Source organism: Monodon monoceros, unplaced genomic scaffold (genome assembly GCF_005190385.1).
Source record: "Monodon monoceros isolate NGI ecotype Baffin Bay Population unplaced genomic scaffold, NGI_Narwhal_1 Super_Scaffold_21, whole genome shotgun sequence".
Taxonomy (NCBI): Eukaryota; Metazoa; Chordata; class Mammalia; order Artiodactyla; family Monodontidae; genus Monodon; species Monodon monoceros.
The window spans coordinates 49955657-49976256 of record NW_021703778.1 but is presented as its reverse complement, the minus strand read 5'-3'; the positions used below and the strand labels follow the sequence as shown (position 1 = coordinate 49976256).

Sequence of the window (20600 nt, the reverse complement as noted above, 5' to 3'; positions counted from 1 at the left end):
ATATTCAAGAAACTCAATGAACAAAAAACAGGTTAAGCACACAAAAACTGTACCAAGGCACATAATTAACAATCAAACTGCTGAAATCCAGTAATATAAAGAAAATCTTAAAAGCAACCAAAGTGAGGGGAAGACACATTACATATAGAGGAACAAAGAATTACCACAGACTCCTTGCAGAAAGTAATGTGAACAAGTTTAAGCAAAGGAATAACGCCTTTAAAGTGCTAAGAAGAAAAAAAAAAAAAACCTGTAAACTGAAATCTACATAAAACAAAAATATCCTCCATAGATGGAGAAATAAAAACATTTTCAGACAAAAGCTGAGAATCTGTCAACAGAATGAACCCTAATGTAAACCATGGACTTAGTTAATAATAATGCATCAATATCAACTCTAACAAATGTACCATACCAATGCAATATGCTAATAATAGGGAAGGGGGAGAGACAAGAGAGAGAGAGTATATAGGAACTCTGTACTTCCTGTTCAGTTTTTCTGTAAACCTGAAACTGCTCTGAGAAACAAAAGATGGAAACCTATTTTTACACAAAGGAAGACCAATAGAAATGGTAAGTATGTGAGTTTACCTTTTATTTTCTTACTTTTACTTTTTAAAGAGATAATGGTTTTTAAAGCAAATGTAGCAATAATGTATAAAAGTAAAAACATGCAGCATAAAATGGATGACAAAAATAGCACAAAGAATGAGAGGGAGAAAATTTTATTTCCAAATTGGAAGCAACCAAAATGTCCATGAAAGGGGAATGGAGAAATTGTGGTATAAACATATAAAGGAACACTAGGCAACAGTAAACTGGAACAAAATACTGATAGACACAAACATGGATGAACTGCAAAAACATTTTGGTGAGGGAAAAAATCCAGACATTAAAGAGTACATACTGTATGATTCCATTTAGGAATAAATTTGCAAAACTTTGAGCAACCACCAAATACGTACAAATACATACACATTACGAAAGCAGATACTCAACACAGAGAAGCTATACATACATAGTTAAAAGATTTTTCTGACTTTACACAGTTAAGATCAAGAACAATCATCATTATCTTCTGAGTTTTAGTTTCCTCATCTGTAAAACAGTGTAGTAATAGTTTGTATACTTCATAAATTTAGTTGTTAAATTAATTAAATAGTTGTTATTAAATAAGCATATATGCTACGCTATTACTTCGCATAGTGCCAGTATGAGCTCAATAAGTGCTAGCTTCATAAAGAAATAACCCAGAAAAGGGGGCAAATGGAACAAATGGAGACTGCCACTGGAAGTCAATTGGCTAGCATCGTTCCTATTAAAGAGTCATCACTGTTGAAGAAATCAGAAAGGCAAACACTACATACAGCAAAAGCCAAATGAGAAGTTTGGGAATATATTTGGAATCATTTAATATGACTCTAGAATTAAAAACGATACTAATAAGGCCTTAAAAGAATAGATTTATAAACATATAAAAAGACTAAGCCACAAGAAACAATATCTTCAAGTCAGTTAATTTCACAGAAGCAAGCATTTAAGAAAGAAAGTGATTTCAAGCACACATGAAACTAGGGACTGTTCCAATTACAGGAGGTAAAAAGATGACACAAATGTGAGTAGGTGTGAACAAAAAGAGCAAAGCAGGGTGTAGTATGGATAGATGTGCAGAACATAATTATGCACTACCTTGAAAACAGGAAAACATTTGAATTTAATATGACAAAAAATACACAAATAAGAGAAAGGCAAGACTAATCCTGTCAAGTGGAATAATGCACAATTCCAGTCTCAGCGTTAGGTAAGGTTAAAAAGCTGCGTTCTTTTACAATGCCCACTAAAACACAACCTATTACATTCTTAGCCAGCAAACAGAGAGGGTAGCATTGGTGTTACAATGTGATAGTATACTAATGCCAGAAATGCCTATTTTCCCCCATGCCCTTCCACCTCCATCTATATCTCCCAAAGTACCCATTAGGTCCAAAACATCTCCTCACACAGCCTCAGTTCTTTTTTAAAAAATAAAAAAGCAAACAGCTTTACTGAGATTATAATTCACATGCCATACAATTCACCCATTTAAAGTATACACCTGAATTTTTTTATATTCACAGGAATGTGCAACCATCACCACTAATCCCAGAACATTTTCATCACCCTTAAAAGAAACCTGTGCCCATTAGCAGTCACTCCCCATTCCCTATTCCCACCCCACACCCCAGCCCTAAGCAGTGAGGCATCTTTTTGTCTCTATAGAATTGCCTATTCTGGACATTTCATATAAATTGAACCATATAATATATAATCTTCCATGACTACCTTATTTCACTTAACAATGTTTTCAAGACCCATCCATGTTGTAGCATGCATTCATACTTCATCCCTTTTTATTGCCAAATAATATTCTACTCTATGGAAATACCACATTTTATTTACTTATTTATTTTTGCGGTACGCGGGCCTCTCACTGTTGTGGCCTCTCCCATTGCGGAGCACAGGCTCCGGACACGCAGGCTCAGCAGCCATGGCTCACGGGCCCAGCCGCTCCGCGGCATGTGGGATCTTCCCGGACCGGGTCACGAACCCATGTCCCCTGCATCGGCAGGCGGACTCCCAACCACTGCGCCACCAGGGAAGCCCCCACATTTTATTTATTCATTCATCCATTAGCTGATGGACATTTCTTTCCACTTTTTGCCTATTATTAGTAATGGTGCTCTAAGCACTGGTATACAAGCTTCTGTGTGGGTATATGTGTTTATTTTTAGCTTCTACTCTTATAATAAAATAACTTAGAGTGCCTTCACATTTTCTTTTCTATCATCCTACTTCATTATGGTATCTAACATCTTCCCCATAACGATACGCATACTGGTGGTTATGCCACAAATAATAAGGCATTTTAGGTAAATTACTAGTTCCTATTTTATTTTCCCAAATAATTTATCACCCCCCAATCTATAATCAGCAACCATACTGGAAGCGTACACACTGGTATTTAATATTTATTACATGTTCTGATAATGCTATCATTCATCAAGTGGAGGATGTAACTTCTTAAATGCTGAAGTTCCACTTGTTCTACGCGCCTCAACCCAAACTAAGGGCTAACACTCCTAGTATCCCTTGTCAGGCATATAGTTACTGGAACCTATCATTTTTACAGTCCTCAACCACCTACACCCCAATAACAAAAAGTATATTCTGTCCACAAAAAAACAAAGTTCAAAAACGAGCACACTTTAAAATGTGACACTAGGCACTTAACATAAAAAATGGCCAAATATACATCACTTTGGTTAAAGTCTGGTAAGCTGGCAAAGTGTGTCAAACAGATGTCCGTATTAATAAGGATGTTGGCCAGATTCTAGAAAAAGTTTGAACACCATATTTGCGATATTCTGCAACTTCCTAAAGTTTTGAACTGGAAGAGGCCTCAGAGGTCTTTTTAGAAACACAAACTCTAAAACTTAACAGAAATGAAATGGAATCCAGGAGTAATACTCAGATTACCAGTCTAATCCGCATCAAAATAGGATTCTACCCATTTCAAACAAACAAATACTAACAACAAAAATATCTGCACTAATGGAAAAGAAGAAATCCAAACCCTAAAGTTATGCTGAAAGATGGATACTATAACTTGGGATTTTTATTGCAAATAATTTGATACTTCTAAAGTGCTGCTTTGAACCATAAAATAGAGAGAGGGGGCTTCAGATTATCTTCATAGTACTACCTTTCCTTGCATTCTGGTATGCCTTCTTAAGTGGAAGAGAATTGGGAAGAGTTAAAGCTACTGCCCTAAGAACTATATACATCATCTACTACTTGTTACACTGACAACAAATCCTAGGATAGTTGTGGCAATTACAAATCACTGTAACATTTTACTTCCCTGCTAAGTAGATGCATGGGAGTCCATGTGTCAAAATTTCATCTACTGTATCTCACAGCAGAAAACATGTTGAGAACTACTGATCTAGACCAGCAGTGTTAAAGACTTTAAGTTCAGTCCAAAACCTTAGTTCAGCACAAATCCTCATGTAAAATCTAGGGTCATGTGAAAGACAGAAACTTAATAGATTACTATATATTTACTGAGAATCTACATGAAAAGAATGCAAGAACAACTAAGACACAAGCATAAAAACCTTCAATGCACTATGTATACACCTACTCCCTTTATTATAAGGTCAAACATGGTAAGTACAATAAGACAGATAAGAAGTACTATAAGGATTTCAAAAGAAAACTCTTCTAAATGGAAGGAATCAGTTCTTTATGGAAAGCACAGCATTTGGCCTGACCTGGGAAAGGAGATCAAGAAGTGAGATACAGAGGAGAATGAGAAGAGAATCATCTATCTTTATTCATGTCTTCTACTTGAAAGGCATATATTCCCACCAATTTCCTTCAAACAATCAAATTAAGAATGAGACTAGCCCTGTCCTTTTAAACAAGTGTTGTTGAGCATTATTCTTTACAGAACCAAGCTTTATTAATAAGGAAGGACATAATGTCATCTTTGTTATCTTGTTATATGGGCATATTAAAGACAGCCCTGGTCACTTCCAAGCTTAAAAGACTTTTCAACAGCTCTTCCTTAGCTGAAGAACAAAGTCCAAACTGCTCAACATCCAACGTGCTCTACAATCTGGTCTCAAGCTCTCTTTCCCACTTTACCATCTTCTACTTCTGAAACACCCTCCAATCTAGCCAAACTGTGTCCAATACATACCTCTCACTTTTCTGTTTTAGTTCTTTTGCTCAAAATGATTTCTCTATGTGAAATATCTTTTCTATACCTCTGACAATAAAACCTGACATCCAGCTCAAATATCAATTCTTCCATGAAGCATTCCCTGGTCACTTCTGAACTCTTCCTTCCCTGAACTCCCTAATCCATGCCTTGTGTCTAAGATTTACACATCACTTGGTAATTAATGTAGTATAGTAACTAATGGGGTTTTACCCTTTCTACACCATTACCTACTAGAAGCAAAGAGCTATATCTTAAATGTGTTTATATTTCTGCAACAACAATACAGAAACAATAAAGTAGTGAAAATAGAAAAGGAATAGAGTCTAAAGGAAGGGGTAAGGGAGCAGAGCAATGGACATTGCTTTGGGGCTACCATATTTGCCAGCTGAAAGAAAAGGGGTAGGGCAGTAAAAAGAAATTGTATAGAGAGCCTGTCAAGTCATTACTTAAGACTTGGGGAAGCTACGAAAAAAGAAATGAAAGCTCATATATGAGGTTCCAAAGACAGACAGCTGGGCATAGGTACTGACTGCCTTTAAACACCATTAAAAAGCCAGGTGGAGAATTCCAAAAGCACATCATTAATAGCAAAGGTTTTAATTTATATTATGAAAGATTTCTGATGTTTAAAGTCAATAGGCCTTTTAATTTTGGCTTATATTTTTAAAAAGAAATGTATGACTAATGGAACAAGTCAATTTCTACCCCAACAACGTAAAACACTGACAAAAAAACTTGTTTATTCTAGGGAAAGAAATGCTTAAAGGTAATAAATATTTTAAGCAACTAAATTCTAGAAACCAAGCATAAAGAACTTCCACACATAACTCCAACTTTGTTAAATTTCTCATGTTAAAAAGACATCGATATAAAGCATATAAGACAGAGAACCAGTTAACTTCAACTACAATCAACAGATACAGTGCCATCTTATTAAACACAATAAAAGTGTACAGCCAAGAAATAACACGACACCTACAATTTATTGTAATCAAAGGACAACAGTTCAATCATAAAATAAAACAGAGAAAGCCAAAAGAGTAAAAAAAGAAAGAGAAGAGATACAAGTAGTTTAACTTTCAAAGAAGTTCACATCTATCAGATCAATTTCCAAGTTCAGAAGTTACCTTTCTAAAAGAAAAAAAGAAAAAAATCTACTATCCTACTAACAGAACCAGCAAGGAAACAAATAGAATGGATAAATAAACTGTGAAGTAGTCATACAATGGCATGTGAGGGCATGGAAAATAAATGGACTTTAGCTACATGTACTAATAGTATCCTGCTTAAGAATATAGGCCAAGAGAATAATAACCACAAATTCTTAACAACTCTTAATCCTGGGGTTAGAGATAGAAATAAGACTATGAATGTTCACACAGGGGACTTCAACAATACTGGTAGTTTTACTTTTTCAGTGAGGCAGTAGATCCACAAGTGAATGTTTTATTATTCCTTACATACCATTAGATTTCTTATATATTATTTACATCTCCACCTCTAAGTATAAAAAATTTTATTAAAAATGATTTAAATTCCAAAAAAGAAGTTACCTTTTCTGAAAACTTCACATATTAGATTGTTATTAGAATAAAGAAGTACCAAAGAAGTGCTAGGTTGAATATAGACCTGTAACTCATTCATGTTACAAATAAAACCAAAGCATTTCCAATATACATTACAGAAATAAATATTTGAATTAATAACCTTACTTTACAGAAAAAAATCACTTAAGACTCTTGCAATAACCTAGAACCTGCATTTACATGCTAGCAGAATGAAGCAAGAGTGTTTAAATTGGTTTATATCTCCTACAGGGTACTTTCTAACATCTCTAGCTCACCAGTGTAAGTTGACTACCTATGTCTTTTCTTACTAAAACCTTTGTAGCACTGATAGCATAAGTCAATAGATTCCTGCTCCCCCTCCCCCAAAAGTAGACACTTTAGTGAGGACAATGGTGGTAGCATTATCTAACTAACTAAAAATATTCCCCTAAACCATATGAAAAAACAAGGTGGAAAAGGAAATCCTACACAAAACCAAGCTTTCAGCATAGCCTAAAGACAAAAAAAAAAAAAATGCTCTCTATGAATGGAAACAGAAAACTCACCAAATCCCAGTACTTGATTGATCTCCCAAGCTGTCACTCCACCCCCACTCACCACAAGTCTTGGTGCCAGCAAACAGGCCTAAGGGTCATTTGCAAGGACCACCAAAAATATTAAACCCACCCTAAATCTGGGAAAATACTGGGAAAATGGGCAGATCAGAATACAGAGTACAGGGAAGGAAGTTCAAACTTCTGGTGATTTAAAGAACAGGTGCCATTTAAAGCGCTAGCCGCCATGTAAGGGGGCACAACCTTGAAACACATGGCCTCTGGGAGAAGACAGGCAAAAGGAAGGAAAGAGTGTCCTTTGGCAATTGGATGGTAAAGGGAAAAAGAAAAAGGGGAAATTTTAAGGTCCTGCAAGACCAAAAAGAATCATAAAATTGGAAGTCTCACAACCCTTCTCTCCAACCATTAAAACAAACAAATAAGAACTACTGAAGTAACAGGACTATTTTATACTGACAGAAAAGGGCACCATTAAACTAGGAATACTCTAAAACCCCCCAATGTCACAAAAATGAACAAAAGAAAAGTGAAATCCAGAAAATCAGATAACAGATTTTGACATATCATGTGAGGAAAACCTCCTACCAAAAACAACCTCAAAGCAGCAAAAACTCTGTAAGTCAGTATTCCAAATAGAATTAAATATATTCTGTTAATATATTATTCCTAATATATCAATAATTGGATTAAACATATTCAAACAAGCATTTGAAGATATGAAAACCACTCTGAATCAGACAGAAACTGAAAAACTAAAAACAAAAATGAGAAACTTAAAAAGCTGACTGAATTCAAAAAAGAAATAGAAAAAAAAATTATTGCAGAAATGAAGAATAAATTGCAAGGCACCCAAGGGAGAACTGACTCAAATGAAAATGATCTACCACAGTCCATAACATAACAGCATGTGTTATGAGCCACATCCATCCACATCTGGTGGTGTTTCATTTGATTTCAGATAACTCTCAATCCACCACTTCAAAATAACTCACAAGCCACAACCTTTCCAAAACTCACCTACATAAGCAAACTTCATGTCTTTTTCATAGCAAAGAGCCATATTTACTCTTTATGTAATACTTAACCATTTAACATGTTTAACAGCATGACTGCTATTTTAAATAGGTTTATTAGGTTCCTATCTTTTCTCTTTAATGTGTCACTGACAAAGTTTCTGAGTATTGTTTTCCTAGCTCCATTGATGCCACAAACCCCGTGGTCTTTATTATACAACTTTGCATCACACAGTGATTTTCAGGAACACACATGCCACGCTATAGTAGAAGTGACTGTATATGTATAATCATATACTAACCCAAACATATATATATGTGTGGGTTAGTATATACACACATATTCCTTATCTCTGCTGAAAAGGCCTAGAAACAATGACACCCCAGGAACAATGAGCACACCTAGCACCCAGATCTTGGTTTCTAAATGCCATCCTCCAACGAAAGGAGCCAGGGCTCTTCAGAAAAGAGGACGATTCCAGGATTGGGAAAGGTAAAATACAAGATGAGTCTGGAGCAATTAAACAGTCTCCTGCTTTGTTTAGAAAAAAATGTTTATTGTTGCGGGGTTTTTGTTTTTTTTTTTGCTTTTTTGTTTGCTTTTTTGTTTAACTTAAGACAATCTTATTAAGACCACAGTATCTGAAATTTCTCACTTCTAGTTTCCAAGATAAAATGCTGAAAACCTTGAGATAATCTAAAACAGGGTGCTCTGCCTTAGGGCAGGCATACCCTTAGGCTTTTTTTAATAGATAAATCCTCTCTGTTCCCGGACCACTACACACCTTCACTTCCAGTCCTCTTCAAACACCCATTCCATGGGCAACTCCTTAGGCCTTGTCATTAACAGGAACAGTTTCACTTCTGAGAGTAAGTTATACATCCCACTCTCTGACTATACCCTCTTTATCCATCTAGGCACTCTATCACAAGTAAATTCATCATCTTTCTCCAAAGCCTAAACCTCCACTTGTGCTTCCTATTTCAGTAAACCACCCATTCATTCCCTCAGTTGCCCAAGCCATAAACCTAATCATTACCCTTAACTCTTTCTCTTTCATCTTCCACAAGCCCTCCATCACTGAGTCCTTTCATTCTACCTCCTATATATCTCCTCAAATCCAACTATTTCTTCAATCCTCATCCCACTATCACAGTCCAGGCCACCTTAACCCCTTTTAACTAATTTGTTGTAACATCCTCCTAATTATTCTCCTTGCCTACCAGTTTTTTGTTTTTTTTAAATTTATTTATTTATTTATGGCTGAGTTGGGTCTCTGATGCTGCACGCAGGCTTTCTCTAGTTGCAGTGAGTGGGGGCTACTCTTCGTTGTGGTGCGCTAGCTTCTCATTGCGGTGGCTCCCCTTGCTGCGGAGCACGGGCTCTAGGCGTACGGGCTTCAGTAGTTGTGGCTCATGGGCTCTAGAGAGCAGGCTCAGTAGTGGTGGCGCATGGGCTTAGTTGCTCCGCAGCGTATGGCATCTTCCCAGACCAGGGCTTGAACCCATGTCCCCTGCATTGGCAGGCGGATTCTTACCCACTGCGCCACCAGGGAAGCCCTGCCTACCAGTTGTTAACTCTCTCTGAAGAAGTCTACACAGTGCAATCAGTATCACCTTTTAAATTAATTTCCTCCCAGGCTTAAGATGCTTAGATTTTCCCTAAAATAAAGTACAAACTCCTTAACACAGCTTAAGGGCTCTTCATAATCTGGTCCCTATTTATCTCTCCAGTCTAATCTCTCTGGCACTGCCTGATCCATCCATAGTGTACTCTTTGAGTTTCTCCAAGCAACCCAAGGTTCTTAAGTGTATCTCTTGCCCTTAACAGGTCTAGTAAACTCTACCTACTCTCTTCACAAGGCTAAGTCCTATTCACTCTTTGGACTTCATCCTAAGTTGAAAATGTCACTTCCAGTGGAATAAATTTTCCTGGCTTCCCTGAAACTGGGTTAATTGCCCCTTCTATGTGCTCCTGTAGCGCTCTGCACTATACACATCAAGCACATAGCAAAGTGAATTATAAACCTATATGTATCCATACTCCCACATGACTGTGAAAGCCATGCCTTTTCACTCTTATTCCTCATCACCTAGCCCCATAGACTGAATGAATAGGATAATGAAAATCAAACTGTGAAATTGCCAAAGTTAACACAATGTTTACAAAGAGTTAGAACCCAATGACTCCTGGCTCAGTAGCACAATATTCTTTCCACTACACTTTGTAGCACTTAATTTCACTTTCATAAACAAGTCAACGTTAATTATATATAAAGCATGTAACCTAGACTTAAAAAGGATCTAGATATCATCTCACTATAATTAAAGTGAATCCCAGAAAGGGCTAAAGAACAAAACACTATAAAACAGCAATGTCAAAATTAGTTGTTTTGATGTTCTTTAATTATATACTTTAATATCAACAATTAGGTTTTTAAAATTTTTAAGTTGAAAAACTTTTAGATGTTTCATTACTTCAAGGTTAACAAAGTTAGTAAAAACAGAACAAATGAATCACCAATTAACTTAAAAGTTTCCACAAAATTACCTGAAATGTTACAACAAAACACAAGAATAGTTAACTATGGTGTAAGAGTAATAAACATAATATTGAGTCATTATTATATTTATACATTATAAACCACCTATGGGTACCAATCATGCTCAAGGCACTATGAAACATATTCACTGAACATACAAAGAGATATAAAACAGGACTCCTATTCCCAAGAACCTTAAAGTAAGTTTTGGAAATCAAGACCCAACCATTACAGAATTAAACAGAAAAACTACATGACAAATTAGTCACTTAAACTGTTAACAGTTTCAAAAGAAAAGATTCTGTGCTAAGGAGTTCCAGGAACGTCAAGAAAAATTACAATCTACTGCTTGAGCAATCAGCATAAACTCAAAATTTCTCAGCTTGGTCAGCTGAAAAGGCTCTAAAACAATGATATTCCAGTATCAACGAGCATACCTACTGCCCAGTTCTTGACTTCTAAATACTCTTAACCCAATGAAAGAAACCAGGACCCCCCTGAAGAAACGGCTGATCCTAGGACAGCTGCAGGAAAAGAAGAAGATGAGTCTGGAATATCTTCTGTCCCCAAAGTAAGGAAGTGCTCCAAAAATGATAGAAACATGTCAAAACAATCAATGAGTTAAGTTGAAGGAGCTCCCACTGACCAAACCTGAGTTAATTTGGAACATCAAAATGAATACTGACAGGGGACTTCCCTGGTGGCACAGTGGTTAAGAATCTGCCTGCCAATGCAGGGAACACAGGTTCGACCCCTGGTCTGGGAAGATCCCATATGCCACGGAGCAACTAAGCCCATGCGCCACAACTACTGAGCCTGCGCTCTAGAGCCCGCGAGCCACAACTACGGAAGCCCGTGCGCCTAGAGCCCGTGCTCCGCAACAAGAGAAACACTGCAATGAGAAGCACGTGCACCACAATTAAGAGTAGCCCCTGCTCTGCCGCAACTACAGGAAGCCCGTGTGCAGCAACGAAGACCCAACGCAGCCAAAAATAAATAAATATTTTTTAAAAATGAATACTTACAGGTGATAGAGTATAACCTACTTCATAAAAAAAGAATCTATAAACTTATATTGATATTAAATAAGCAATGAAAAGGAAAAGCTCTAATTTACAATTGAATAGAAGGCCGACTAACAAATATAGAAGGAATAATATAAAAACACCACTTTGAAACTGCTGTGTAATAACTGATTCAGGCAAGAATCATCAACAAATGCTAAAACCATTATGTGAACATTCTGGGGGAAGACAGAGTATTTACACAGTCTCAAAGGGTCTCCCCAAAGATTATTCAACAATAACAAAGGGGGCAATGAAAACTTTTACATGGAGTTTTCAAACCTTAACTAAGTGATCCAAGTAAACAACAATATTATGGGTCAAACATTATATTGCCTTTTTTTATGAAGGATATATCATCACTTACGTGGTATTCCTGCATCTTACAAAACAAAGGACCTGTACTCTTCAAAACTATTCATGCCAGAGGAAAAAAAAATGTTGAAGGATTGTCTCAGATTAAAGGAGAGAGGACAACTAAAATACAATAAATAACACTGAATTAGAAAAAAAAACACTATTAAAGGATATTATTGGCACAACTGAAGAGATTTCAACATGAACTGTATAGTAAATTATTGTATCAATATTAAATTTCTTGAATCCATCATACTGTGGTTATGTAAGAATATCTCTTGTTCTTAGACAATATTGCTGAAGCACCTGGGGTAAAGGATCATGATGTGTGAGACCTACTCTCAAATGGTTAACAATAAAAATAATTATAATAGGAAAAGGAAGAAAAAGGAGAAAAGAAAAAAAAGAAGAGGAAAAAGATCTACAGAGTGGATTCCTGCTATTACAGCACAATACATGATATGCTGAATGACATTAATATGTTTAATATGTGGTTTCCTTGTTAGCAAAGTACATTAATGCAGCATTTCCAATCTATCCCTTGTATGCATCTGTGATGTTCTGCCTCAGATGATATGCTTCTGACTTTAACTGAATAAACTTGAATCTTTGGCATACTCCAGAAAATGTAATCAAGGAGCTTCAAATTATAGATAAAATAAAATAATAGTATCTGTTTCCAGAGTTTGGGGCCACTCTGCAAATACAGAGAATCATAAGGCAAATATGCTAAATATATTAACAATCAGTGAATCTAGGTGACAGGTATATGAGTTCACTGTACTAGTCTTGTAACTTCTAAGGTTTTCCCAAAGCAAAACATTAAAACAACAACAACCTTCTGCCAATACCAAAACTTTACTTTGGGAAAACCGAGCCATTTCTGAAAAACAAAATCTCAACTCGCAGATTCTTTTCTCCCTTTCCCTTCATAATTCATGTGAAAATAAGCTTAACACCATTAAGAAAAAGGTTTTCAGCATCAAAATAAACATTTTGCTAAAATAGTCCCCAACTTGCAAACAGGTTATGTTCCAAAAGCTCATTTGTAATTTAGGTATTTAGAATGTGGAATGATCTTCACCATTACAAATAGCTGTTAGGTTCCTAATGCTGGCCAGGAAAGCTCTCACAAAATGGAATCTCAGGAAATGCTATTATACTTAGGCTCGATAACTATGGGATTCCTGCCTTGACCCAGAATACATATATTAATATGTACAGGAAATGCACAAACTAGTATTTTATAATCTGGAAAGTACTTTTATAATTTTTAAAGTCTCATTTGGGAAAACTGGTTTGTGTTGGTCATTTCAGTTGATTAGGACAACTTCCACTCAATTCAGCATTTACGGAGATTTAATATGTGGCATGACAGACTGATTGGTACTGAGCATACAGAAAGAGCAACAGTCTTTGACATAGGAATTCCGCCTAGCAGAAGAGAATGACATCAATTATAATACTTTAAATAGTCTATAATGGATTTTACAAATAGTGTGTGCATCAAGAGCAAGGGAGGAAAACTTTGTCTAAAAACATTAAAATCGGTATCCAGATAACATCTGAGCTACAACTTAAAAGATAAATATGAGCAAGTGAGCATTCCAATCCCTGGCAAAAACATGAATGAAGATATAGATATATTACATTCAGATAATGGAGAAAAACCATAATTAAGCAATAACTAAACAAGATATGTACAAATTATACTAAGTGTCTTAAAGAAAATAAACAAGATGTGTGACAGAGTAACTAACGGACTGCAACATTAAACAGGATGGTCTGAGTGAGAAAGTGAGATCTGGGCCAAGTTCCAAAGAGTTTGGCCAGGCCAGCCTTATGAAAAGCATCTCAAGCAGGTAGTACAAAAAGTGCAAAAGACCCTAAAAAGGAAGTAAAACGTTTAAAGAACACTGAGAGGCGCAAGTGGCTGGCATCCAGTGAATGAAGGGAAGAACAATGAGAAGGAGAAAGATCATTCAGGGCCATTCAGGTCGCAGAAAAGAATACAGGCCATTCGAAAGGAATGGGAAGTCACTGGAAGATTTTAAGGAAAAATGACATGACTGAGGCTCTTAAAATGGTTCCTAGGGCTGCTGTGTGAATAAAGAACTTGTGAGGAACAGGAAAATAAACAAGAAGTCCAGTCAGGAGGCTACTGCAGTAATTCATGCAAGAGATAATGATGCCTTGAAATAAAGAGGTGAAGGCAGTGAAGGCTAAGAGCAGTGGATTGGCTCAAGATAGATTCTGAAGGTACAACATAACGTGTGGATGGGTTGGATCTGAGATTAAAGAATCCAAAATGATATCTTAGGTTTCTGGCTTGAGTCCTGCCATTTACTGAGATGGGGAGGGCCAGTAGAGACACCAGGGTTTGAGGGTAGGAGAGAGGAAGAAGGTTGGGGGAGAGGAATAAATAGCTATATCTTAGTCACGTGGCTAACATTATGTCTGAAATCCCAACTAGATTTCCAAGTGAATATCAAGCTCAGGAAAATTCCGGGCTAGAAAAATAAAAGTGGGAGACATCAGCATGAAAATAATAGCCTTTTCAGAGAGGAGCAAATAGCTGGCCTTAACTGGGTCATAGAAACTGAAGAGTTGTGGCTGACAATGAGCCTAGAAAGATAGGATAGAATCATACTATGAAGTGAACCGTGACTAATAATGGCAACAGCAGTAGTGGTAATGATAGTAACAGCAGGAGAAAAAATTACCACATTTTAGGTACCAAGGACTGTGCTAAAAGCTTGACAATACACGTCTCATTCAATCGTCTCAACAACTCTACAAAGTAAATAACATTATAATCACTATTTTATACACTGAGCCTCAAGAAGACTGAGAACTTGCCAAAGAAAAAGTGCTAGAGTGGGTATTCTAAAACTTGGGCAGTCAGATTTTAGAGGTTAACCTCTTATCTTTTAAATTACTGCCTCTTTACTGATTTTACATGCCTTCAAAGTTTTTTTTTAAAGAAGAATGCAATTTAGATCTGAATTTTAGAAATGTAATCCTAATCTCTATGTAAAAGATGGATTGCTAGGGCTGGGGATAAAAAGTGAGACAAGCAAATACAATAATTAGTCAATGCAAGAGCACCTTGTTTTAATAAGCCAACAGCTACAAGTTATCTTACCAGGTTAAATGGAGAGTATCCTTTTGTTCCAAGGGTCACAAATCATACCTCAAACTAATCCAAGTCAAGCTCCACATGCATGCTGCTGGCAACAAAAATAACCTGGTGAAAAGGTCCAGCTCATGCAATATAAATTTACCACCCACTACCAAAACGTTTCTCAAAACATATAACAATGTAACTTTATTGATGGCTGAATTTAAGTCCATAAATTAAAGTTTACATTTTTGTATAAGGAAGAAAATAAAATTAGTATTGATTCAAGACAACCATAAAAAGATGTGCCTTGGCTGATAGTTATTAGAAGTCTGATCAGCTAGTGTCTGTTTTTCACCCATGTTAACAATTCCTCTGGCTTTCAGCATCAACAGGTATTAAACTGATGAAGAAGTAAATTATCTGCTGTCATACACCAATATTCAAAAATCTGGTATTCCACTTCATAAACCAGCTAATTTTCTTAACTCATATGCTTATGATTTCATCTTGAGTGATTACTAAGATGATTCAGTATTAAATAAAATACTAAGTTCAGTAAATATCAATTTAGTAAATACAAAAATATTAAAATCAGTAAATAACATATATCTATATAAATAATATAGTACTTATTAAATATGTGCCAACACATATCCCGTGCCATGCATGAGACTTATTAACAAATGAGCTTATACTTTCAATTATAATAGACTGGACACAGGATCCATTTAACATAGAATACACAGATAAACCATACACAGATAAAGCACACCTAAATAAAATAATTTAGTTCCACCAAGGAAGTAAAATGAAGAATAAAAAATTAAAATTACCAACTAAAGAAAACCTATTTTTTATATATACTTATTCCAGGTATGTTATAAAAATATTTTTGTAATTTCAAATTTTAAATATCATATCTTAAAGATAACGCCCACAGATAATTCCTTAACGACATGTTTCAGTGAAAAGTAGGGAAAATACTTATATTTCACTTTTTTTTTTTATGTAGAGAGATCATGGAAGTTAGAATCCAACAATGATTGCAGATCAGTCAACTAAACATTTTATGTTTAATCTGACAATGAATTTAAGATGCTGGGATATTTTAGCCCAAACAAATATATGAGCATTCTGCTGTATTTATACATTACATGAAGTCCTTTTGGTAACAAACACTAAAGGTACAGGTATTGGGCATAGTACCTATACAATCTACATAGGAAGGAAGGGATGTATGCAGGAAGAGATGAAAGGAGACGAGGCAATATGCATTTTTGTACATCAAGTCTCAGGGAACGCCCTAGGAACTATCACACCATTATTTCATTTAATTCTAACAATTCTATGGGGCAGGTGGTGTAATTCCTTCCCATTTTACAGAAGACGTCTCATAACTTTGTCAATGGTAGAGCTGGGATCAGAACCAAGATCTGATGACAAAGTCAAGCAGCCTTCCTTTATGAGGACTTGCAAGTCAGCACAATGTATTAGAGTGTTCTATGCAGGAAGTTATCTAACTAGAAGACAGATTTGATTTTCCATATTTACACTTCCCTTATTACTTCAAACATTGAGAGGGCACTCGCTTCTCAATTTACTAAGAACATTCAGAAATTTTCTTTCTAATCTAGAAAAAGGCAATGCTGATCATTTTCAGTCCACAAAGCAGTATTTTCATTGCCCCATCGCTGATAAAAGAAAACTTCAGCTAGACTTTGTAACATTCATATGTACCATGAGTATATCTTCCAAAACAAACAAAAAATAGGTGCATAGTCTGATTACAAGACAGAATATACAAAATTAGAAATGCCCAAAGAAAATCTAGGACCATCATCATTGTGCGTTACTCTAAATTCCTCTTGCCAGACTTTATAAAAGCAGCAAAGGGAGGGAAAAAAAGTGGCTTCCCAAAACCACACTGATAAGCATGCTACTTCCCAGTAACAAATTTACTTATGGCTTCCCCCTCCTAAATCGGAAAACAAATCTACTAAAAAGATTTTATTAAAATATTTCAAACTTCAAAATCACATTCTAATAAACATTTCCACAATTACTTAACCACTCTCAGAATATACTTAGATATTTCTCTTGGTAACCAAAAAATTAATGAGTGACGACACTGCTACCCCACTGCTACTGCTTGAATATTAATAAAATTAATATTAACCTGCACTGCTTTCTTAATGTAAAATACAAAGCAATAATGCAACTGCCTTGAAAAATAAAACATCACCATTCAAAACAACTCATCTTTAAAAGATTATTTCCAGTTGCATTTACAAAATAACCTTTGTCAAACATACCCATTAAGGAAACATAAAAACTCTAATAATATAGAAGATTATTCTCAATCCCTAATTCAACATGGTGACTTTACAATTATTATTTCTGAGCCCCAAAGAGCTATTTTCCTTCTACTGAGCACTCCCCACCACTCATTCACTCATTGCCCTAAAAAATTTTATTGGACTTTTGCTAGGAAGCAATTTAAGGAGTTAACATGATTTTATCACCTTTGCTCCAGTATGAATAAAACCAGTTTCATCTATAACAACAGTGTGAATTAAATGAAAAACCTGTGTTTAGAGAGGTCACTACCATCTCACAATTGTTGACAGCTTTAGTAAATAAGTTTCAATTGGAAGCACTCTTCCAACAGAATTATTAAAGCCCGTGTCTGCAAAGTGTTTAAATCACTAGTTTTAGTTCTTCAGAGTATTTTCATTTTAACACCATTATCACAACTTTTTACTATGACGCTCACTGAGAATTAGAAGTGATTCCAGAATCAGTTAGTGCATCATCATATAGAACTAATCTTAATGTTTTATATCAAACATAGTGAACACATGTTATATAAAGTCTAACTAAAATTGTCTTCCACTTTAGTGAAAACACTTCTGACTTTTTTCTTAAAAGTTGCCATTCACAGGAAAAGAAATGAGTAAAGACTGAGCCTTCCAAACCTAAACCAAAAAAACAAGAAACACCCCAAACCAAAAGACATATACAAAAGCCATAATAACACAATAGAGTTATTTTATCCTCATTTCCTAAATTCACACTATTAATGCCGTTTTTGTGTTTGCAGAAAAAATCTTTAAGCTATTTTCTTTAACTTTTCCACAGACTGTACAAGGACTGCCAAGGTAACAGATTTTAAAACTGACAACTGGAGTACTTGGCAGATGCCAAAACAACACAGCTGGATTCTTAAAGGAAAAGTGCTCTTCTGTAATGTACACCTAATTACAGCTTTAGAGAACCTTCTCTCCATACAGTAATAGATACAAGACACAATGAAAACATACTGTGCTAAAACTTGAAAATTTTTAGACAGTATTTGTTTTAAAATACACACACTGTCAACACACCACAGCAGGCCTTTCTAAAAGCACGCTTACTGGAATCACAATCTCATTGTAAAGTAAAATGCAGGTTAACACGGTGCTGCTAGTCTTCAATCTACACATGGTTCCCTACTGGATCATGACAGAAGGCTCGCTTCTTATCTCAGTAATCAGTCATCAGGACTGAGGACATTTTTATAGTTACACTTTAAATGGGAAAAAAACCAAAATAACAACAAAAAAATCCCTTGCTTTTCTAATTCAGAAATGCTCATCTTTTCCAAACTTGTTTGCACTATCTCACCTACTAATAAATCCTCACTGATCAAAGACAGATGGAATCGAACTAAAAGGCAAAGTTTCTTATCACACAAAACCTTCCCTGCGAGCCGGGATCTACTTAGATGGACGTCCTGGGTGAGGGCAGCGAGCGGTTCCCTCTGTAGCCCCTTCCCTCCCCGCGACGTCTCCCCGCACTGTCGGGCGTCCGCACCCGCAGGTGCCCCCAGTCCGGGCCACCTCCTGGCCCCAAGTACCAACCCGGCCACTGACATCCACACACACATCCACACACACACGACCACTGACACACACACACACACACACACACACACAGAGTTCCACTCCGTTAGACCAACCTTCTCCCAAACAGAAGTGGGGGAACTTCTTCGAGTCCAACAACAGCGCAAAACGCCCCCCGCACCCCCCGGTAAACCGCTTCGGGGAGACCCCGGCCTCACACTGAAAGATTAGGAAAACGGCTCTCGGGCGTTCCCCTACAGAGAGGCTCCGGGCCCCCAGGGAACTCCTTCAACTTTCAAGGAGACGACGTCCACCACCGCCCCCCAGCCCCAAACACGGCGCGCGCCCTGGGAGGCTCCTCGCGCCGAGCCTGCGCGGCCGAGCCTCCCTCCACCGGCCCGCGACACCCCTTCAGACCTCGGGCCCGCCCTCGGGGCACCCCGCCCCCACCTCCGCAGGCGCCTTGCCCCTCGCCTCCGACCCCGACGCGACCACCGCTCGCCGCCTCCCCTCACTCCACCCGCCCCGCCGCCGCGCGCCTCGACCCCTGCTCTCAGCCAGCCGGACACCACACCGTCCCGCTGTCCCCGGAGCCCCGCAGGCGCCCCTCCTGGGCCGCGTCGCCCCCCTCCCCGGCGCCCCCAGCCCCCTCGCCGAGACGCCGCCCCTCAGGCCCCGCGGACTGAGCCCTGCCGCCCGCGGCCCTCACCGTCTCTCCGGCGCAGCTGGCGGGCGCACACAAACCGCAACGGGGACCCGCCACCAGCGCTCCGCGCCGCCCGGAGCCGCCTCCTTCAGCCCGGGACTCGTCGGGACATCAGCGCACGGATCCCCACACCGGGGCTATTTTTAGGAGACAGGCCCGGGCCAGACCGGAACTCGTTCCTGTCGGCGCGCGTGCGCACTATTTCGACGGTACTCTGTGTCCCTCCGCCAAGCTCGCCTTTTCCTTCACCTCCCTTCGCACCCTCTCTGGCTTCTCCCTTAAGGTTTCTTCATAGAGCTGATTTATCCTCTTGGTGGGTCCTAGAGCACTTGGAGTGGGAAAGACAAGGGTGCGGGCAAAGAGAGTCACACTGTTTGGAAGCGAGCACTACCCCACAAGGACGTGAGGGGCGGACTATGTTTTCTTGTGGATGAGGAGACGGATCACCCGGCACAGGAAGGATATGACGGCGGTTTGGCGCCGGGGCTACAGGCTGGAGCTCGCTTCCCTCTGAAGGACCGTGTTCTCCTGGAAGGGATACTGGTCACTTGATGAGGACCCGGGCGCCTCCTAGGGCGGGGCAGCCCGGCGGCGTCGCGCCCTGTAGCCCTGCCTCCCCCACTGCTGCCTCCCTGACCAGCCGCGGGGGCCGGGCTCAGAGCCGCTCCAGAGACGCGGCGCGTGGCAAATCGCCTCGCTTGGCCGCCGGCTCCAGCCAACCCGGGGCGCCGGGGGGCGGGGTCCCAGGGGCGGGGCCGGGGCTCGGGGCGCGAGTCCGTCAGTCGTCCGGAGTTCGGTGCCAGGCGGCGTCCTTCGGGAGGGCCCAGACACCCCCTGCCGGGCTCCTGGAGCCGCTGCCAGACCCCCGCCCTCGGGGCAAGCTTGGCGCCCCAGATCTCCGCTCGCCACGCCCGCGCCCACACCCACATTGCGGTTGGGACCGCACCAGTGCCCTCGCCTGCGCGGCCACCGGGTCACCCTCACTGAGCAAGCACAATTGGGACTCAGGCCCCTGGCGCGCC

At 38.7% G+C, this 20600-nt stretch overlaps 1 protein-coding gene across 3 annotated transcripts in view; it reads right to left on the bottom strand.

The window, feature by feature from the left end:
- Positions 1–19859, bottom strand: part of MEF2A (myocyte enhancer factor 2A) — a 173111-nt gene extending 153252 nt beyond the window's left edge. The window contains exon 1 of one of the 3 annotated variants that reach the window (XM_029239814.1): positions 19582–19859. The gene's annotated coding sequence lies outside the window, so the exon portion shown is untranslated. The remainder of the gene's footprint in view (positions 1–19581) is intronic. The other 2 variants (XM_029239812.1, XM_029239811.1) reach the window with 2 other exon arrangements.
- Positions 19860–20600: the final 741 nt, after the last annotated feature.